The following is a 23,379-nucleotide window of genomic DNA, read 5'->3' as shown; positions in this document are numbered from 1 at the left end:
CTAACCTGAAAAAAAAAATTAAAATTCGCCAATAATACCCTCACTACAAAATGGAAAATACAAAACAGCCAATAATTTTACTCTCAATTGTCAACAAAGTGAATGGTATTGTAAAATAATATGCGTAGGAAAGAACTGCAGATGCTGGTTTAAATCGAAGGTAGACACTAAATGCTGGAGTAACTCAGCGGGACAGGCAGCATCTCTGGAGAGAAGGAATGGGTGACGTTTCTTAAAAAAATATGCAATCTAGAATTATTTAATCACCAATAACTTGTCCAGTCAAATTTATTGTAGGTTTCCTTGGGGATATTTGGCACCAGATCCTCACGACTGTTTTGATAGAAACGTCACAAAGAGCAGAATTTCAGAGTAGGGGCTAGAGAAGCTGCCCTTAGCATCAAGACACATTTGACCAAATATAGCATCGAGGGACCAGAGTAAATTTCAATTCAGTGGAACTCAGGCAGAACTCCCCACGCTCAGTACAAAGAAAGATGCTTGTGCCTCTAGGGAGGCCAGGCACCTTAGTTGTAGGATGTCACTGCAAAGGTTCTTCAGAACTGTGTCTAAGAGGCTACTTTAAAGGCTGCCAGCACTTTTTTCAATTTGCACTTTGTAACTGTAACACTATATTCTGCACTGTGGCAATTTTCTCTTTGCACTACCTATTGTGCTTGAGTATGGCTTGATATTGGGTACAAATGACAATAATAAACCAGTACCCATAACCTTGCTAGGGTTAGAAGTAGAGATGTTTGCTAAAAATTACAGTGTTCAGCTTGAATCACAACTATTGAAGTACCCCATGCCCACATCCTAGAAAGCATTCAAACATGAATTACTAAACGGCATGCAATGTTTGTACCAGACAAGTCCCAAGTAATGGCCACCTCCAATGACAGTGCCTATCTACTTAAAATTAAAAGGTTTTACCATAACCAAATTCTCCGCCATCAACATCCTGGAAATCATAATTGAAAATATTTGGACCAACTAGAGAAATATAATGGCTATAAATATAATAAATAACACATTACTTATCAGCCCCAAATCTTTTCAACATCAATTAGGCAATGGTCAGGAAAATAGCAGAATATGTTTCACTTGTTTTGATGATTACAGATTTTATTGTTATTCAAAGTAAATCATCTAACTTGACTGTCAATACATCTAATACTCTATTCACTGCCATCATCACTGCTGGAGCATACCTGGAGTATGTCCCATCCACAGAATGTAGAGAGGCAGCGTGCCAAACTTTCCTTCCGTCTTGAAAAAAATATTATTCCTTCTTCATCACTGGATGAAAAATTAGGTTTGCTGCTACAAAGCCTAGAACTTCAGATGCTTCTGAACAGGTGACTAAGTCAGATAGGTTTGGGAGTCCTTCCTTGCACATGTAACACAAGAAGCCAGCTTACAGGGCAGTATGTCAATTGGGAAGGTAAATTAATGTTGGCCTTTGTTTTGAGCAGATTGGAGTATACAAGGCAGCAAAACATCTGGGATGTGTAGGAAAGAACTGCAGATGCTGGTTTAAATCGAAGGTAGACGCAAAATGCTGAACTCTGTGGACCAGGCAGTATCTCCGGAGAGAAGGAATCGGATGTTGTGAACTGTTTTGATCGCCTTATTTAAAGGAAAGATGCATTATAATTGGAAGTAGTGTAAAGTCGTTTTATTGGGGTTGGCCTGGTTATGAATGGATTGCCTTATTAGAAAAAGTGATGTCCCTAACATTCCATGGCATTACCATAATTGAATCCCCCATTATTAATATTTTGGGGATTACCATTGAATTTTGGGGATTACAACTGAAATGAAGTAGCGATATGCACAATGTGGCAGCAGGACAAGATCAGAGGCAAGTAATTCTACAGCAAGTAACTCACTTCCTAACTCTCAAAGCTTGTCTACCATCTACAAGGCTTATGTCAAAAGTATAATTGAGTACTCGCCACTTTTCTAAATGAGTGGAGCCTCAACAAATCTCAAGAAGCTCAACACCATGAAGGACAGCAGTGCATCCACAACCATTCACTCATTCCACAGTAACTCACAGAAGCAGCAGTTTGTACCATCTGCACTGCAACAACTCACCAAATCTCCTTGGACATCACCTTCTAAACCCAAAACCTATACCAGCTAGGATAGGGAAGCAAAGGCATGGGCACTCCGCAATCCTCTCATCATCCTATTAAATATTTTGGCGTTCCTTTGCTGTTGCCGTGTCAAAACCCTGGAACCTCTTTCCTTATAGGGAGGGTCAATATTTGAGATTGGTTGAACTAGAGATCTAGAGTGTCTTTGGGATTATCAGAGTCATGGGTCATAAGATCATAAGTGATTGGAGCAGATTTAGGCTATTCAGCCCATCAAGTCTATTCTGCCAACCAAAGGCTGATCTATCTCTCCCTCCTAACCCCAGTCTCCTGCCTTCTCCCCATAACCTCCGACAACTGTACTAATCAAGAAGCAAGGTTTTAGATTGAGAGCCAGGGTAAGGCGAGGAAAGACTGTACTTTACAAAGCAGTTTTATTAACATGTGGTACAGTGTTTTTCCCCCAAATTTGGATTTTTCACATCCTCTGTTCCGGTTTGGTTTGGATGCATGAAGTTATCAGTGAAGTTCCTTCCCTCTTCCACTATAAACATCCCCAGACAAGAAGAATGCTGTAACAAAACAATCACACCACAGATTTTAGCTTCCATGATTAAAAATCATTGATTTTGGAGTAAATCACAAAAATAAGATTAAAGGTAGAATTGCACACTTCGAGAAATTTGACTCGGCACATTGAGTCATGTTATACACCAGTGCATATTCAGATGTCAGACACACTGGATATGTGCAATTGTAAAGCAACACAAAGAGCACTATCAGGTGAAAATTTGTGCATATGCACTCAACAAGAGTATGTTTTCACAGCAATTAATTCAATGGAGCTGTACAATTTAAAGGGACAAATTGAGATGAACAGATTTTTAATATTAAGGAAATCGTGAGATATGGGGTCGGGGGCAGGGAAGTAGAACTGAGATAATAGATCAGCCATCATCTATACAACCTCAGCCACATCATTGCTCCATCGGGCAAAGGATCCACTCCTTTAGGCTGGATAGTTTTTATAATTGGCAGTGTCTTGCTCGTGTATATTGCAGTAGGTCCTTTGATGGGAAATTGTAGCCTAAAAGAAAAGGGAAAGATTTTTCTAAGAGCTTGGATAAATGTCGTCCATATGTCTGTACACCACCGTGCACGTGTAGCCGAAAGGTTTAGCAGTAAGGCTGAAGCTGAAACAACGACTATCCATTGGGTTAAAGATGTCTATGTGAGCAGGTCTGAAATTGATTAAATTTGTATCTGGTTGCGTTGGAAAACAACATTAGTTCAAAATTCTACACCACTTACCTTGAAAAGTCATGGAATTTCTTGCAGTACTGTTTTGAGCTGCAGAGTTAATTTCTCCTGGAAAGCACCCTTGCTGCTGCTCATGGCATGTCTCCTGTGTTTTGTCTTATTCATCAGATAGTGAGGTTCACATCTGAGAAACAGGAAGCATGCACCCTGTCCTGCAGAGCCTCTGCATCAGTCGTCACCACAGACAACAGCAACACATTAACTCGTGGCACTGCCAGAAGTGTATGAAGAATGTTCTTTTAAGGGCTTAAGTCCCATCTACAATTAGTGCAGTAATGTGCAGGGAGGTACGCTAAATTACATTTGTGATTGTCAGGACCCGAGCAGCAGGCATTGGCACCGCAAACGCACCTGCTGATTTGCAAATTAATCGTGCTTGAATTTCACACTCATAGACTATACTGAATTGAACAGGTTGTGCAGGATTAGAAGTCACGCTTAAGAGCAATCCAGTATATATATATATTCAAGAATGGGTAGTTGTAAAAATAGAGTCATGTGTTTTATTGTCATATGTCCCGGATAGAACAATGAAATTCTTACTTGCTGCAGCACAACAGAATATGTAATCATAATAAATAATAACAAAAACTCAGAAAAAGAGAAATAAAACAATAACATTGCAATAATAATAATAATAATAATAATAATAATAATAGTCTATTATAGTTCATAGCTTATGAGGTAGTAGTGTTTAAAAGCCTGATGGCTGTAGGGAAGAAGCTCTTCCTGGCCGTTACAGTTCTCAGGCTCCTGTACCTTCTTCCCGATGGCAGTGGTGAGATGAATGTGTGGCCAGGATGGTGTGGGTCTTTGATGATGTTGGCTGCCTTTCTGAGGCAGCGACTACGATAGATCCCTTCGATGGTGGGGAGGTCAGAGCCGAGAATGGACTGGGCTGTGTTTGCAACTTTTTACAGTCTTTTCCGCTTCTGGACGTTCAGGTTGCCGAACCCGGCCACGATGCAGTCAGTCCGTGTGCTCTCTACTGTGCCCCTGTAGAAGTTCAAGAGACATACCGAATCTCCGTAATCTTCTCAGGAAGTAGAGGCGCTGATGTGCTTTCTTTATGATTGCATCAGTGTGCTGGGTCCAGGAAAGATCGTCGGAAATATGCACGCCCAGGAATTTGAAGTTTTTGTCTCTCTCCACCATCGTCCCAATGATGTAAACAGGGTTGTGGGTCCTCAACCTTCCTCTTCCAAAGTCCATAATCAGTTCTTTGGTTTTGCTGATATTGAGAGCCAGGTTGTTGTGCTGACACCATTTGGTCAGTCAGTCAATCTCACTTCTATACTCTGACTCATCACCATCTGTAATTCGTCCCACAATGGTGGTGTCATCAGCGAACTTGAAAATGGAGTTCCCACTATGTCCGGCTACACAGTCATGAGTATACAGTGAGTAGAGCAGGGGGTTGAGCACGCAGCCTTGAGGTGCTCTTGTACTGATTATCACTGACGATGAAGTGTTTCTGCCAATTTGAACAGACTGTGTGTGATCTGTGGATGAGGAAGTCGAGGATCCAATTGCTTTACTCTTCTTGGGCACTGGTATTATTGATGCCCTCTTAGAGCAGGAGGGAACCTCAGACCTTAGCAGTAAGAGATTTAAATTTAAATTAAAACTAGAAAATGCTGTACTAAATGACGCAAACAAGGCTAACAGTGCTAACAAATGTAATGTTAACTTACTTTGAATGGATTCTAGCATAAATATTATCACTCTTTTAATATGGAAGAACATACCAATATAAAAGAACAAAAAAATTGTCATGAAACATAGAAAGATAGAAAATAGATGCAGGAGTAGCCCATTCGGCCCTTTGAGCCAGCATCACTATTCAATATGATCATCGCTGATCATCCTAAATCAGTACCCCGTTCCTGCTTTCTCCCCATATCCCTTGATTCCGTTAGCCCCACGAGTTATATCTAACTCTCTCTTCTTCTTCTTCTTGCATATGGCGTGCACAGCCTAAAGTTGTAAGATAACTTGTTCTATTTGATCTTATTTGATTGTGCACGCCAGGTTGATTGCATTCGTCGAAACAGGGCGGACCATGTGGAGGTTGCAATCTCCCAACCCTAACTCTCTCTTGAAAACATCCAGTGCCCCCACTGCCTTCTGTGGCAGAAAATTCCACAGATTCAGAACTGAGTGAAAATGTTTTTCCTCATCTCAGTCCTAAACGGTCTACCCCTTATTCTTAAACTGTGACCCCTGGTTCTGGACTCCTGCAACATCAGGAACATTTTTCCTGCATCTAGCCTGTCCAATCCCTGAAGAATTTTATATGTTTTTATAAGATCCCCTCTCATTCTAAATTCCAGTCTGAAGAAGGGTTTCGGCCCGAAACGTTGCCTTTTTCCTTCGCTCCATAGATGCTGCTGCACCCGCTGAGTTTCTCCAGCTTTTTTGTGTACGTTCCAGTGAATATAAGCCCAGTTGATCCATTCTTTCATCACATGTTAGTCCCGCCATCCTGCCAATTAACCTGATGAGCCTACGCTGCATTGCATCTGCCCACTCACCCAACCTATCCAAATCACCTTGCAGCCTCTTGCAGCATCAGTTATGAAATTATGAAAGTGTGGCACGGTGGCGCAGAGTTGCTGCTTTACAGCGCCAGAAACCCCGATTCGACTATGGGTATGTCTTTACGGAGTTTGTATCTTCTCCCCGCGACCAGCATGGGTTTTCACCGGGTTCTGCGGTTTCCTCCCACACTTCAAAGTCGCACAGTTTTGTTAATTGGCTTGGTACAATTGTAAATTGTTCCTAGTATGTGTCAGCGCGGACTCGGTGGACTAAAGGGCCAGTTTCCACGCTGTATCTCTAAATTAAACTGAGAAGTGTTTTCATCAATATAGGTAGATGTGCACAGGTACGTTTTCAATGGAATGGATATAAAACTTCTGATGTAATAATGCAAAAATTAGAAATATACTCTCAATACTTGGAATGAAAAACTAGGCATATTGGTTTATTATAGTTACATGTAAAGAGATATATAGAAAAGCTTTGCACACTATCTGATCAAATTATTCTATACGAGCAAGTACAACTGGTAGTGTAAAGAAAAATATGCCAGAGTGCAGAATATGGTGTTACATCGTGACAGCTACAGAGAAAGTACAGCTCAAACAAAAATAATCCAGGGGTGCAATGCAGTGGGTTGGGAAATCAGGACAACATCCTTAGCTGATGAGAGGTCCGTTCATTAGTCCGATAACAGCCAGGGAGAAAGCTGATCCTGAATCTGGTGGTATGTGTATTCAAAGTTTGTATCTTCTGCCTGATAGAAGAGGAAACAACCAGGGTATATTTCTCTTGATTACATTAGGCTGCTTTCCCAAGACAGCATGAAATGTAGTTAAGAGTTGTTGAAAGGGTGGCAGGGAGGAGGGGAGGGAACTAGTTTGGGTAATGAACTGGGCTACATCCACAACTCTGTAATTTCTTGCATTCTTGGGCAGTGCTTTACCAAGTTGCGATGCTACCCGATAGGATGTGTTCTACAGTTGTAAAAGTAATTGGGAGACATGCTGAACGTCTATAGTTTTCTGAGGAAGTAGATGCGTTGGTATGTTTTCTTGGCTCGAGCTTGTGTGGTTGGTCCAGGACAATTTGTTGGTGATATTTAAGCCTGGAAATTTGAAGGTGTCAACCATCCCCAGATCGGCACTACTGATGTTGACTAGGGCATGTACACTGTCTCGCTTCCTGAAGTCAATAATTAGTTGCTTCATCCAGATGAGAGAGAGAGAGGTTGTTGTTTGGACATCATGTTACTAAGCTCTTGAAATTCCTTCCTGTTCGAGATCCAGCCCACCACAGTGGTGTCTTCTGTAAGTGGCGGCGCTGCCCTGGCAGCAGCGGCTCGCCTGCAGTCCGTTTGTTTTTACTTTTTTGTGTTGTTTTTTTTTCTCCATTTTGTCTAGTTAAGTTTTTGGTTTTTAGGTTGTGTTTATGTGGGGGGGGGGGTGGAAACAGGGCTTGCTGTCTCTCCCTTCGGGGGAATGCGACTTTTTTGTTGTATCCCCCTTCTCTGCCTCCGTCTGCGCTGAGGCCTAATGGCGGAGCTGGCGACCTCGAGACTCCGGAGGCAGAGCCAGTCAGGACTTGCCCTGGGCTCGCTCCCGTGAGGGCGGTCCGGCTCGGGGCTGGAACGGCGCTCCCGTGAGGGGCTGTGACGCTCCCGTGAGGGCGGCCTGGCGCGGGGCTGAGACTCTCCCGTGAGGGGCTGTGGCGCTCCCGTCGGGGCGGCCCGGCCCGAGGGTGGTACGGCGCTCCCGTCGGAGCGGCCCAGCTCGAGGGAGGTACGGCGCTCCCGTCGGAGCGGCCCAGCTCGAGGGAGGTACGGCGCTCCCGTCAGAGCGGCCCAGCTCGAGGGAGGTACAGCGCTCCCGTCGGGGCGGCCCAGCTCAAGGGAGGAACGGCGCTCACGTGAGGGCGATCCGCCTTGGGGCTGGAACGGTGCTCCGGTGGCTGGGACGGCGTTCTGGCGGCAGTGACTGAGTCCGGGTTCAGCCGCAGGCCAGCGGCTGCGTCCGCTGGACTGGAGGGCGGCAGCTTCGACCACCCCGGGCCGCGGTGTTTGAGCCGGCCCGTTTGCGGGGTTCGGTGAGCCGCGCGACTGTTTGTACCATTGCCCGGTGGGGTATTGCCTCAGCGCAGAGAGAGAAGAGGAGGGAAGAGACTGCAGCCCTAAGATTTTTGCCTCCACCACAGTAAGGAGGTGCTTGGTGGATGTTAATTTGTGTTTATTGTTGTTTATTATTGTATTATTGTATGTATGACTGCAGGCATGAAATTTCGTTCAGACCGTAAGGTCTGAATGACAATAAAGGTAATTCTAATTCTAATTCTAAACTTGTAAACGGAATTAAAGCAGAAATTGGCCGCACAGCTGAAAGTGTAAAGGGAGTATAGTAAGGAGCTGGGAATGCATCCTTTCAAGGAGGATGTTTTACCATCAATCATCACTGATTGTGGTCTTATGGGTCAGGAAATCAAGGATCCAGTGGCAGAAGGGGATGTTGACTCTTAGGTCCATGAGTTTGGAGAGGAGTTTGGTTGCGATTATGGTGTTGAAGGCAGACCTATAGTATATAGATAAAAGTCTGACATAGGTGTTTTTGTTAGACAGATGTTCCAGCAATGAATGTCAGGCCAGAGGGATGGCGTCTGTTGTAGACCTGTTGTGGCTGTCTGAGAGGCAGCTTTTAATGTGCACCATGAACAATCTCTCCTTGCATTTCATGATGGTGAATGTCAGAGCAACCGAATAGTGGTCATTAAGGCGTGCTGTCATGTTTTTCTTTTGCACCTGAATGATAATGGTCTTAAACCAGGTAGGGACCTCAGAAAACGGTTAGGAAGTTAAAGATGTCCATGAACACTCATGCTAGCCGGTCTGCAAAGGTCCTGAGAATGCAGCCAGGGTCATCTAGGCCAGTTGCTTTCCACAGACTCTGACATTTGTGACAATGAACATGGGGCACCCGAGGCTGATGAAAATGACATCATTCCACCAATCTTCTATTCAAACCAAGCATCAAATGCATTGAACTCATTGGGGAGAGACACATTATTTCCAGCTATAGTGCCTAACTTCACTTTGTAGCCTATTGTAGCATGCAAGCCTTGCCACAACTGACAGGTGTTCCTGTAGTAACACTGAGACTGTAGCTTGGTCTTGAATTCCTTCTCAGCATCCTTAATGTCTTTGCAAAGACCATAGATTTCTTGTACAGCTAGGATTATTTAAAGACTTGGAATTCACCTGTAGGAGCCATTCATGCTTAGGCTAGTTACTGTTAGCATATTTTGTTATTTTGTCTAGATATTTCTTGCAGAATTATTTTGAACGCTTGGAGGTGGGCTTTTGATACGTAGATAAACGTTACATTTCGAGAAATCACAGGGAGCGGTCAAATCAGACGGGAGCAGGCACGGGAGGAAGAATGTAGTTTTTACCAGATCAGATAGTAAGAATGGAAAGCTAAAATTTGTATATGATTAAAGAGGATCTGGTATGTTCACTTCTTTGTCTGTACAACTACTTCAATAAAGAATCGATTGAATTGGAAAGAACGACTGGAGGATTTGTTTTTGTTATCATCTGTGTAAGTGCTACTCCTCCCTGCCTATGTAGTAACAGCAATGAGAAGCTGAAGCTTGGAAAAGATTGAAATTACCATTACATCACCCTTGAGTGGACCTCACAGTTCATCCACGTTTCCTGGTTGGGGAACATGAGTATTGTCTTCTTTGGCATGCATTCCTCCACCACTACCTGAAGTCTGCGACAGCGGTGACATACTCATTTTTAAGTTGGCTGCAGAGACCTTAAATGTGGACAAAACTCTCTGGTCCATTCTTTCATTCCTACCAAACATCCACCTTACAGTACTTTCTCGTGCAAGCACAGGTGATGCACCATGTCCTTTCATCGCCTCAGTTCCAATCAACCATGGACTCTGCAGGTCTCTCCCTCACACCAGTCCAGTATACTGGACTCCTAGTCCTTTGTCCTCATTTACACTCTCTAGCTCTCCCACATCACATAACCTTGTTTACAGTTTATCCCCAGTTGTCCCAGTTGTATCCAATCATGCAGAGACCTACCCTAGAACCATCACTCCATTTAACATCTGGAATGTCTACACTTTTTCTATATGGAGCAAATGGCTGAAACTGCCAGTGTGGCAAGAGTTCACCAACACCTCCGATACATCCACTGCATGCCGTCATCATCATCCTGCTTCATACAGTTTCTATTTCCTGGACACTAGATCATTGCCCTGTTACTCCTTCAAGCATCTACAATCTACCCTAGTACCAATGTAGTGACAGCAAGCTGTTTTATTTTGCAATTTACATAAAGAAATAAAAGGAACAAACATTAAAACCTCCCCGATATTTTAATGAAAGTGGTAACCCTAAACAACATAGCAGTTTACAACAGTTCTGGTACATCATGCTGATCATACCACAACAGCATTATTTTAATAAATGCAATTTGAAGCAGAAAAAAGTGTTCATCAATTTATAGTGTAGAGTTTATAAAATCCACAAAATATTGAATAGATGAGCAATGGAGTATAACTTACTTTCACGTTTTCCAACAAAATGTTAAATTGTGAACTATGTTTGTTTCTCAGTGGTTTTGCCTGAGTCATTAAGTATTTTCAGCACTGTCTCTTCTGTATTTCATATTTTTCTATTTACACTTGAGCATTTGACAAGCTGTAAAACTCTGGGCCAAAAATAGAGAAGTGAGATTAGATGAGCAACATGTTTTTAGGCATGGACTAAATAGATTGCTCTTCTGCAGCCCTTTCAACAGTTCTACTTCTTAAGATTGAGTATGTCAACGAATACTGTTGAACTTTTACAGGTGGAGAGTATATTGACTGGGTGCATCACTGTCTGGTTCGGAAACTCGAATGCCCAGAAAACAAGATGATTGCAAAAACACTGCCCAGTCCATCACAGGTACTGACATCCCTGCTCTCGAAGGGATCTACAAGAGTCACTGCCTCGTAAAAGGAAGCCAGCATCAGAGACCCACACCACCCTGGTCACCCTCATTTCACTCCTGCCATCAGGAAGAAGGTATAAGAACCTGAAAACTGTAATATCCAGGTACAGCAGCAGCTCATTTCCTAGAACTATCAAGCTATTAAACAGTACAATCGCCAAATAAGTTACGAACTAATTAGACTTGGGGCCATTGTTTTTATCTTTGCACTATTATTGTTTAGGAGGGAACTGTTGATGTTGGTTTAAAGTTAAGGGATACAAAATGCAGGAATAACTCAGCAGGCCAGGCAGCATTTCTGGAGAGAAGGAATGGGTGACGTTTCGGGTCGAGACCCTACTTCAGACGATTATTGTTTATTTATCTATGCATTTACTTTCAGTGAACCTTCAGTGGCTCATCAACACATATCTGGCTTTCAACTATTGATTGATTGATTGATTATTCCTTTAATAATCCTTTTCAGGAAATTACAGTGCCACGACAGCTTCAAGACAAACATAACACCACGCTTTCATACATAACAAGTTAAAATACGTTAAAATACAAGTTAAAATACAATTAATTTTAAAAAAGTGCAGTTATTTATGCTCATTATAGTCTTATAGCAGCTGGTAAACAGGACTTCCTGTATCTCTCCGTTTTGCACATTGGTGCAATCAGCCTCTGGCTGAAGATGCTGCTCTTGATCACCTTCAGGGCATGGAGTGGGTGAGTGGGGTTTGTCATTATGGAACCTAGTTTATTTAGAGTTCTGGCCTCTGCCACCTGCTGGACCGTTCGTTGCTCAGCCCCGACCACTGAGCCGGCCTTCCTGATTAGTTTGTCCAATCTGTTTTTATCCGCTATACGGGCGCCATCTCCCCAACAGGCCACAGCAAAGAACAGAGCACTGGCCACCACTGAATGGTAGACACTGCACAGTAGGGGTTGGCAGATATTAAAAGACCTCAGCCTCCTTAAAAAATACAGTCGGCTTTGTCCCCTCCTGTACACCGCCTCCATATGACACTTCCAGTTCAGCTCACTGTCAAGCTGCACCCCAAGGTACCTGTGATTAGCAACCACCTCCACCTCAGTGCCCTTAATGGTGATCGGCGTTGCTTGAGTCCTCCTCCTCCCCCTCCTAAAGTCCACCACTATCTCCTTTGTTTTTTTGGTGTTGAGATGGAGATTATTGTGTGCGCTCCACTCCACAAAGTTACTTATAATGTCTCTGTATTCCTCCTCATTGCCCCCTTTAATGAGGCCGACAACAGCTGTATCATCCGAAAACTTCTGCAAAAAGCAGCTGTTGGTGTTCCATTGGAGATCCGCTGTGTAGATGGTAAACAGGAACGGAGCCAGCACAGTTCCTTGTGGAGCCCCTGTGCTGCTCAACTAGTCTTTTCAGTTACATATTCAATGCACTTGTTGATCCCATATAATTTGTGATCAAGACCATCTAATTCTAACCTATCTGTCTTTCACTGAAACTCTCATTTATAACCTCATTATGTGAAATTTACTTCTATGCTCTACTAATTAGTTTCCTTAACTCCACATTTTGTTATCTACACCACAGCAAAACCCATCATATCTCTCGCTCTATATCATCTGCTGTGCTATGATTTCAAAGCAAATCATTTATACAAGCTTCTGGGGCCTTATTCTGCAATCTTAGACTTAGAGTCTGCATACTTCTGCCATCTCCGCTTTAATGTTTTGCTTTCTGCTCTTAGCTTATTCACCAAAATGTGCCCCTGCATCCCAACATCTCTTATCTCTCCAATTACAGAGTCTTGCAATTATATCTCTTTAGCCATTTCACATAAGGGCCTGTCCCACTTGGACGACATTTAAGCCACAGCCTAAAAAGAGGTTGTCGTGTCGTGATGTGGGCGTGACGCGCCGTAACGCACAGTGCTTCCCTGTTCTCCCAGGATTTTGGAATGTTCAAAATCCTGGGGCGACATTTGGGTGACTCATCATTTCGTGCGCCGTCACACTCAGACGTTGCTGTCCTGTGGGTGACGCCCGGTTAGGGTTGGGGTTAGGAACCACAGATGGGCCATTTTGGAACAAGGCGAGGGGGCGGAGGGGAGGTGAGGGGTGTTGTTCCCAAAGTCTGCATTTATCCCATAGTTAATGTTACTAAAATAGATGATGTGGCTTTTGTGCAGTACAGGTGCACAACCTTTTATCCGAAGATCCAAATAACGAAAACCTCCGAATAGCGGACATTTTTTCGGTCCTTGAAGAAAGGTCCTTGAAAACGTTCACCGAGGGCGGCCTGCAGAGGTGACAGCGGAACCTCCGGTCGGTCCTCCAACAAAGGGGAACTAAATCCCCATTCATAAAAGAGAAGGTGAGAGTATATTGGGTGAGTGTATATTGCGCGGGAGGGTAGGAATCATTGTAAATCATTGCTTAAATGTTAGTCAGTTAGTTTGGTGGGCTTTTGGGGGGAACTTTAATTCTTAGTCCCCTACCTGGTCGGAGAAGCGGGGAGCGGGCAATGCCTTACCGGGTCGCCGTGCAGTAAGCTCCGGACCGCTGTGCCGCGGCTCCCAACATCGTGGAGCTCGGGCTGTGGCCGGCTGCGCTGGATTTGGATTTGTAGCGCCGCGCAGCCAGGGGTAGAGTTCGCCGTGGTCGGAGCTACAACCGGCGCCGCCCGTGGCCGGACCACCGCAGCCCCAGCTCCACGATGTTGGGAGCCGCGGCCCACAGCGGTCCGGGCCACCGCAGCCCCAGCTCCACGATGTTGGGAGCCGCGGCCCACAGCGGTCCGGGCTGCGGTGGTCCAGCCCCGGGCGGCGCCGGTTGTAGCTCCGACCACGGCGAACTCTACCCCTGGCTGCGCGGCGCTACAAATCCAAATCCAGCGCAGCCGGCCACAGCCCCAGCTCTGTGATGTGGGAGCCGCGGCACAGTATTGCACGGCGACCCGGTAAGGCATTGCCCGCTCCCCGCCTCTCTGACCAGGTAGGGGACTAAGAATTAAAGTTCACCCCCACCACATAAAATCCCTCCAAACTAACTGACTAACATTTAAGCAATGATTTACAATGATTCCCCGGTCTCCGGGGAGGAGGCAGCCGCTCCAGACTTTCCAAGCCGCCAGCGCTACCTACCTAATCTACGCTAAAAATCTTCCATTCCGAAACCCGAAAATGTCCGATATCCGAAATGTGTCTGGTCCCAAGGCATTCGGATAAAAGGTTGTGCACCTGTACTAATAGTAGGATCTAGCTGTCACAGGCTGGGTCCACAAATGGGGGGTGTCGGAGAAAGTGGAGGGGGGGGGGGGGGGTGTTGGAGAATGGGAGAAGGGGATGTGAGGGGAGGGTGGGAGTGAAGAAGGGGGAGAAGGGAGGAAGAGGAGGGAAGGGAAAAGGGGGGAGAGAGGGTAGTAGGGTAGGGGGCGTGGAGGAGGAGTGATGGGGCGGGAGGGGGGGAAGAGGGGAGTTCAGTCTACACTCACTGAATCCATCCCAGTGAAAGTTATAGAGATGGTGATTGCATCTAGAAGCAGACCAATACATCTATAAATAAAACAGAACGACTCAGACATCTTTTCATTTGCATAATTGATTTTATTGTATTAATTTTAATATATTAATGTTTAAAATCCATGCATTGAAGAATATTTTACAGCCTCAACCCTAACCAGGCGTCACCCGCACAACATATGTCAGCCTGTATGTTGTGCAAATTGACGGTTTTACGGGCGTCAGTCACTGACACTCTGCAGTCACCCAAGTGGGACAGGCCCTTTACAGTGTGGAAACAGGCCCTTCGGCCCAACATGTCCCAGCTACACTAGTCCCACCTGCCCACATTTGGCCCATATCCCTCCAACCAAGGGTGAACATCAAAGAGGAAGATGACTGAACTTTGGTGCCTTCCCTCACAGTGGGAAACTTTGATTCCACTGTGTGGGGTGGTTTATGTTAGACTATTGTGTTCCGTGTTCTTTTTTTATTCGTATGGCTGTATGGTGACCCCAAATTTCACTGTATCCATTGGTGCATGTGACAATAAATGTCTCTTGAATCTTGAACCTGTCCTATCCATGTGCCTGTCTGTTTCTTAAATGTTGGGATAATCCCCGCCTCAACTACCTCCTTGGGCAGCTTGTTCCAAACACCCACCACCCTTTGTATGAAAAAGTTACTCCTCCGATTAAATCTTTTCCCCTTCACCTTAAACTTATGTCCTCTGGTCCTCAATTCACCTACTCTGGCAAGAGACTGCGTATCTACCCGATCTATTCCTCTCATGATTTTATACACCTCAATAAGATAACACACGTCATTCTCCTGCTCTTCAAGGAAGAGTCCCAGCCTACTCAACCTCTGCCCACAGCTCAGACCCTATAGCCCAGGCAACATCCACATAAATCTTCTCTGTACCTTTTCCAGCTTGACATCTTTCCTATAACATGGTGCCCAGAACTGAAAACAATACTCTAAAAGCGTCCTCACCAACATCTTATACAACAACAACATGACCTCCCAACTTCTATACTCAATACTCTGACTGATGAAGGCCAATGTGCCAAACGCCTTTTTGACCACCCTATCTACCCGTGGCTTGACTTACTTTCAATAGTTCATCTGATTTTATATCCATGTTCATTCCACATACAAAACATTAATACAATGTACTTTGACTTGTGATAGACATTAAAAAAAAACTGGAGTAACTCAGCGGGTCAGCCAGTATCTCTGGAGAAAAGGAATAAGTGACTTTTGGGTTGAGATGATTAATCCAGCATCTGCAGTTCCTTCCTACAGGTACTTTATTACTCAAAACAATGCATTTGTAGAGAGAGAGCTTTAATAAAAAGGGATAAAAATTAATTTCTTTATTATGAAAATTTTATTTTTTTAATATAGCCATACTTCCTGATCTTTCCTTTACTAGCACAGAATTTAATTTAAACTTGCCCTGTGAGATTTTAACATTATAGGCTATATACAACTTGGTCCCAATGCAGTTTTTTGAAAAAGGATTTAAAACATGTACATTTAATTCTTTGAATATCACTCTGAAGCTTAAAAAATAAAAATTTTTTAAAAAAAGCTTTTGAGTAATGCATACGAATGATTAACTACCAAATCAGTATATACTGATCCTACCTAATGAACAAGAAAACCGTGTAGGGAAGAACTGCAGATGTTTTTGGTCGAGACCCTTCTTCATACAAGAAAACTATCTAGTTAAAAAAAACAAATACCTCGGTGTTCTGATGTGTTAATGGTAATGTTAATACTAATTATACCTACCACAACTTAAATATGAACCACTAATTTTGTATATCATCCCTAATTTTGCAAAAACATCTCTCAGGAAATGTGTCTGACTAGAGGAAAGGGTTCATTGAACAAAACAAGATTCCAATATAATATTTATTTTGATAAATATTGAAATGACAACATTTTGTGCACTTAATTCCCCAGTTTCTACCAACTCGAATTAAAAAGCCAGAAAACCATGAACCACTGAGTTAGAATGGCAATAGTTTATAAAAATCATTCATTATGATAGACGGTTATATAGAAATATGGCTATTTGAACTCTGTTGTAAAATAAACATAAACATTACAATATGCGCATTGGGATATTGGCTGGAATGCTTTAAATCTGTGTATTTTCAAATGCTGTAATCTTACAGCTTGACATGAAACTTACACCACTACCTTAGACAACGTACATTGAAACGCAAGGTCCAGAAACGAAGTGGTGAAACGAAACATGCCAGTGATAGAATTGGTTCACTGTATAAATCCATCAACAGCTCCAAAGAACTGGATTGCATCTGAAGAAGGGTCCCGACCTGAAACGTTACCCATTCCTTCTCTCCAGAAATGCTGCCTGTCCCCGAGTTACTCCAGCTTTTTCTATCTATCTTGCATCTTAAAAACCCGTGTTTGGTTGCACTGAGGACTTCGGGCTTTTGTTTTGCATTAATATTTATCGTTTTTCATTTTATTATATAGTATCTATGTGTATTGGGTTTACAAGCCTGTTGTACCGCTGCAAGTATGAATTCCATTGAACAGTGATAATTAAACTCTTGAAACAAATCACTGGCACGAACATCAAAATAGATTGACCAACCGAGTGTATATCTAACACGAAAGAAACAAACAGCTAAAATCTCTCAACAATCTGCTAATAGAAGACGTTGGGATGATTGAACACCAGAAACGCACGAGTACTCGCAACAATATCCAAAGGTGGAAAACAGTTAAATGTTAGACGACCGTTCGCTCCCTCTCCGCCTCAAGGTATAGACTGCATTCTCCAAACGTTAAGGCCCTCGCTCCTCTCCGCAGCTGCTGAGCGGCCCGCAGAGTATTGCTCATAGTCTGCGAGTCAGTTTAGGACCGGATAGGTAGTCCCCGTTACAGTTCCGACTCGGGCCAGTGACTGCAGGGGAAGCCGGTTGCCACACGGTGTGCGGCGTTGCCGGGCCCGGCCGTAAGATTCAACCTTTTTCAGTGCAGGAGAGCGGCGCGGAGCGGCCGGCTGGAAGCCTGCGGTAGGCCCGAAGCAGCCGCCTGGTTGAATGAAGAGGCTGGAGGAAGGCGAGGCCGCCTAATGCCGCTGCCGCAACCTCTCCCCCCCGCCTCCCCAGCCATCACCACTCCGAGCCGCCGGCTGCTGCTGCAACGCAGACTGGGAAAAAAAATTACTAACCTTTTTTTCCAACAATTCCTCCGTGCGACCGCCATGCACCAGGGCAGGAAGCTCAGTGGCGGGAATCGACCGCCCCCGACCGTGCATTGGCCGATGCCGTCCACGCCGCGCCAATGCAGCGCGACCAACATATTCAGAGTCCCGGGCTCACGCTGCCTCCCCGAGGGCCGAGGAGCGCCCCATGCGCTGCGGCGCTGACACAGCGGGCGCGTATTCATGGTCAGGGGCCTCCCCGCCTTTTGAATCGCCCCTGAATCAGCATTTCGAATGCGTTACCTGCGCGGCGGCGAGGCTGGAGGTTGGCATATTCAGAGCCCTAGGCGGCTAACCGGCGACAAAGCCCGAAACCAAAGCCGAAACGTTTAACCTTTAGAGTCAGAAGAAGGGTCTCGATCCGAAACGTCGTCCATTCCTTCGCTCCAGAGATGCTGCCTGTTCCGCTGAGTTACTTCAGCATTCTGTGCCTATTTTACGTTTAACCTCGGGATATCGCCCCGAAACCTGTGTAGCTAAATCAGTAATCCAGCTGAGACCCTTTATGCCAATCAGGGGCCAAAACGAAGTTGTTTCGTTTGAGTGCGGATTAAAGTGTCCAGTTCGGTGGGAACCATGTATGTGGAAGAAGGAACTGCAGATGCTGGTTTAAACCGAAGATAGGCACATAAAAGCATGACTCTGGGATAGGTAGAAATACAACTTTGGCCATTGGAGAGCCATACTCCCAGCGTTGCCACTGTCGGTGTGAATCGCCTGGCTGGGCCTATTGACCCATGTGGGATTTTCAATACTCTTGTCAGGTTGTTAAAAAGCTTGCGATTCGCAGCAACAATGATGTCCACCGCCCAAGCCACAAACGCATAAAACATACAATGCGTCATCTTTGTTTTATAATTTTTGCCCTGCCGAGTACGAGCCAGAATGAATTGGAAAATGGTTGGAGTCCTAAAGCCTTGAAAGAGGCAAAAAACGAGGTCAGGCAGCATCTCTGGAGAAAAGGAATAGGTGACGTTTCAGGTTGAGACCCTCCTTGCACACTTTTCTGTTCCTTAGCCCTCCATCCATCTCCAACTTATTCTGACTACCAGATTTGAACTTGGTCAGTAAATCTTTTGAAAATGCAATTATCTGTTGCATTAACTTTGTCGACAATGTCTTCAAAGAATGCCATCTGAGCACGATATATTTTTTGTCATTATGCTTTTAACGCTTGCATATATTTTCAGCTATTCGATGATTAACTTTTACATCTTTTCTTTATGTTGAATTGAACAGGCTACCATTCACTAGACTTTTGATCTCCATTTTAAAATTGCATAATGAAGTCTACTCCTTTAACACTTAGTTTTAATCTATACATTTTCTTTTCCATAAGTTTTTTAATGTGTTCAGACCAAGGGTTTCGTTCTGTTTACTCAAGTAGTTCACCAGAAAATATCAGAGGGCAATCAAAAATAACATGACCATAATGTTAAAGCTGGACTGAAGCTATTTTAGATGAAAGAGACTGGACAAGCTGTTTACATGGATGGAGTTCCAGTTCAACAAAGGATGTGATCTCGTTATTTTTTTAGTTTAGTTTAGAGATGCAGTATGGAAACAGGCCCTTTGGCCCACCGAGTCTGCACCGACCAGCGGTCCCCGCACATTAACACTATCCTCTACACACGGGTCAATTTACACATATACCAAGCAAATCAACCTACAAACCTGTACCTATTTGGAGTGTGAGAGGAAAGCGAAGATCTCAGAGAAAACCCACACGGTTATGGGGAGAACGTAAAACTCCATTCAGACAGCACTAATTAGGATCGAACCCAGGCCTCTGGCACTGTAAACCAGCAACTCTACCGCTGCACCACTGTGCTGCCCCAGAATGGTTCTCCACAATGCACGGGCCATTTGGAGAATAAAAACACTGACAATAAGTCAGTGTGTTATTCAGTGATCATAATACCATCAATCCCTTCCAAACTTATCATTAAACTCTGAGAACTGGGTCTCTACTCATCCCTATGCAATTAGATCCACTGCTTCATCATCAGCAGTCTGCAATCAGTACCAATTGGCAACAACCTTTCTCCTTGATAACCATCAACAGGAGCACCTCAAAGCCATGTGATCAGTTCCCTCCTCCACTCCCTTTATACCTATGATTGTGTAGTCAGACACAACTCCAGCAACATTTTAAAATTTGCAGATCATACCGTTGTACGAATAACTGGTAGTGATGAGTCAGAGTACCGGAGGGAGACAGATAATCTGACTGAATGAATGAATGAATGAATGAATGAATGAATGAATGAATACGTTTATTGTCCCTCCATATTTCCTATTCTTTTGAAAATAATTTTTATGGAATCAATATAAAGAGCATCCACAATTCTAAAGCATGCTGTGGCTTTTTACACAGGCGAATCAGATGGATTAAAATTCACTTTTATATTTAAAGACAGAAAGCAAAGGGCACTTTCCATAGGCACAGAGATTCAAGCCTAATTTTATACCTATGAATATTGCAGGATCGCTGGGTATAAATATACTCTTGCAAAATGGAAAGACAAATGAACATAATTTGGGCTGTAATCTCTTGCTTACACCTTAAAAAAACCCACTCCCTAGAATCAAGAATTGGATTGGTAACAAAATATTGATATGTCATTTATTTTTTTGCTGCATCAAGATTTAGATGAATTATAAATCTCTGCAGAGACTTGCCATACTAATATAAAAAGAGAAAAGGAGTGGACTCAAGCATGAATACTGTTCCATTCCACGTTTCACTGTCACCAACATCTCCCAATCTTCATTTACATTTTGAGTAATGGAAATGTTATTGTGCCAGCGTAAAACAAACAAAATCTCTTCTAATTGTAACATATATGCAAAATGTACTCATATAAAACTACTTTTATTCAACCTATCGCAAATATGTAACTTTGGATTTAATGGAGAAGCAGCATTCCACAGTGCAAATGGCAACAATCCCTCTCAACCAACAGTGTAACTGTCAGAAGGTACACAGAATTGCTGGGGAAACTCAGCGGGTGCAGCAGCATCTATGGAGCGAAGGAAATAGGCGACGTTTCGGGCCGAAACCCTTCTTCAGACTGTGTAACTGTCAGCATCAGTTGTAAATATAGCTTCCATTTATCCATTTGTCAGAACTTGCTTTAAAAAAACATATTTTCTTGCCCTCTGATGAGGTACATTTCGAGGCCAATAGAAAAATCTCAAATGTGACCAAGCGGCAAGTGCACATTATGGTTTGAGTGTCAGTGCATTAAGGGGCTGTCCCACTAATTGGCGAGTTTAGAAGAGTTTGCCCTCGACTCATACTCGCAGCAAGGTCGCCACGAGGTCCTAGTAGGTCTTTGTAACTCTCCTTCATGCTCAAGAGTAGTACCCGCGTACTCGAGGCCTCAGCTAGGTCGCGGCGTATTTTTCAACATGCTGAAAAATGCCCGCGAGTAGAAAAAGGTCGCCGTGGAAAAAAATTGATTTTTTTTTTTACTCATAGGTTTAATCGAAGTAGGTCGTAGTAGGTCGGCATGTTATTCGTAGGTAATCGAGGGTAGTCGAAGGTAATCAAAGGTCGTCGTAGATAGTCTTCAACATAGTCGAAAGGAGGTCGAAGGAGGTCTTCTACATAGTCGAAGGAGGTCTTCAACACTTTTCCAAACTCTCCTAAACTCTTCTAAACTCGCCAGTTAGGTCGTCGCAGTGTGACAGCCCCTTAACAGTTAAAGTCAACCATATCGTGACTCAATATTTATGGTTCCAAACTCTTCAGTACTGACCCAACAAAGATGCATAACTCGACAGAGGATAAATTCAAACCATGTAACCCCATTAGGCATTCTTCAAGAGCTGATGGTATGAAAAGAGCACTTCGTAATGTGGTAAAAGAGAAAATGGTCTGGATATGGCCACTTATGGATATATAAATGTTACCAATTACACTGTGTGAGCCTTTCACACATACTTGAGAGCAGTCAGTGTTACCGTCGAAGAAGTACTGAAGGTACTATCGTGTATGAAGGTGGACAATTCTCCAGGTCCTGCTCACATACATCCGAAGACATTGTAGGAAACTAGAAAGGAAATTGTGGGAGCCTTGGTTGAAATTTACGAGTCATCCTTAAATACAGGAGAGGTGCCGGAAGATTGGAGGGTGGCAAATGTTGTGCCTCTTTTCAAGAAGGGCTGCCGGGAAAATGATGGGAACTATAGGCTGGTGAGCTTAACATCTGTAGTTGGAAAGTTACTAGAGTATTCTGAGGGATAGATTATACAGGTATTTGAACGGGCAAGTACTGATTAGAGAAAGTCAGCATGATTTTTGTACGTGGGAGGTCGTGTCTCACTAATCTGATTGAAGACGTGACCAAAAAGGTCAATGAGGGCAGAGCTGTAGATGTTTGTACATAGATTTCAGTGGCATTCAACAAGGTTCCGCATGGTAGGCTTCTCTGGAAGGTTAGATTGCATGGGATCCATGGCTGAATGGATAGCAAATTGGCTCCATGGAAGGAAGCAGAGGGTGATGGTGGAAGGTTGCATCTCGGACTGGAGGCCTGTGACTAGTGGTGTGCCTCAGGGTTCGGTGCTGGGCCCGTTACTGTTTGTCATCTACATCAATGATTTGAATGAGAACATACAGGGCAAGATTAGCAGGTTTGCTGATGATACAAAAGTGGGTGGTTTTGCAGATGGTGAAAATGGTTGTGAAAGATTGTAGCAGGATCTGGATCGATTGGCCAGGTGGGCTGTGGAATGGTTGATGGAATTTAATACAGAGAAGTGTGAGGTGCTGCATTTTGGGACATCTAACAAGGGCAGGACCTACACAGTGAATGGTAGGCCTTTGGGGAATGTTGTAGAGCAGAGGGATCTAGCAGTGCAGGTGCATCATTCCTTGAAGGTCGAGTCGCAGATAGATAAGGTGTGCAAAAAGGTTTTTGGCACATTGGCCTTCATCAGTCAGAGTATAGAGAATAGAAGTTGGGAGATAGACACAAAAAGCTGGAGTAACTCAACGGGACAGGCAGCTTTTCTGGAGAGAAGGAATGGATGGCATTTCAGGTCAAGACCCTTATTCAGTCTGGAAGGAATGGATGGCGTTTCAGGGTCGAGACCCTTCTTCAGTCTGAAGAAGGGTCTCGACCTGAAACGCCATCCATTCCTTCTCTCCAGCGATGCTGCCTGTCCCGCTGAGTTACTCCAGCTTTTTGTGTCTATCTTCAGTTTAACCCAGCATCTGCAGTTCCTTCTCACACATAGAAGTTGGGAGGTCATGTTGCAGTTGTATAAGATGTTGGTGAGACCTCATTTAGAATATTGTGTTCAGTTCTGGGCACCAAGTTAAAGGAAAGATATTGTCAAGCTTGAAAGGGTTTAGATACTTACAAGGATGTTGCCAGGACTAGAGGGCGTGAGCTATAGGGAGAGGTTAAGCAGGCTGGGTCTTTATTCCTTGGAGCACAGGAGGATGAGGGGTGAACTTATTGAGGTATACAAAATCATGAGAGGAATAGATCAGGGAAATGCACAAAGTCTCTTACCCAGAGTAGGGGAATCTAGGACCAGAGGACATAGGTTCAAGATGAAGGGGAAAAGATTTAATAGGAATCTGAGGGGTAACTTGTTCACACAAAGGGTGGTGGGTGTATGGAACAACCTGCCAGATGAGGTAGTTGAGTCTGGGAATATCCCAAC

At 44.0% G+C, this 23,379-nt stretch overlaps 1 protein-coding gene across 6 annotated transcripts in view; it reads right to left on the bottom strand.

Annotated features, from left to right (window-relative positions):
• The window catches only part of znf76 (zinc finger protein 76), a 53,228-nt gene extending 35,250 nt beyond the window's left edge, over positions 1–17,978 (bottom strand). The window contains exons 1-2 of one of the 6 annotated variants that reach the window (XM_033042402.1): positions 17,665–17,975; positions 10,544–10,689 (exon numbers count right to left, since the gene is read on the bottom strand). The gene's annotated coding sequence lies outside the window, so the exon portion shown is untranslated. Of the gene's footprint in view, positions 1–3,416; positions 3,864–10,543; positions 10,690–17,664 lie in introns of those variants that run through there. The other 5 variants (XM_033042405.1, XM_033042406.1, XM_033042400.1 and 2 more) reach the window with 5 other exon arrangements.
• Positions 17,979–23,379: the final 5,401 nt, after the last annotated feature.

The sequence above is a fragment of the Amblyraja radiata genome, chromosome 24 (genome assembly GCF_010909765.2).
Source record: "Amblyraja radiata isolate CabotCenter1 chromosome 24, sAmbRad1.1.pri, whole genome shotgun sequence".
In the NCBI taxonomy this organism is placed as follows: domain Eukaryota; kingdom Metazoa; phylum Chordata; class Chondrichthyes; order Rajiformes; family Rajidae; genus Amblyraja; species Amblyraja radiata.
Note: the sequence above shows the minus strand (reverse complement) of the source record. Positions and strands in the feature narration are given on the sequence as shown.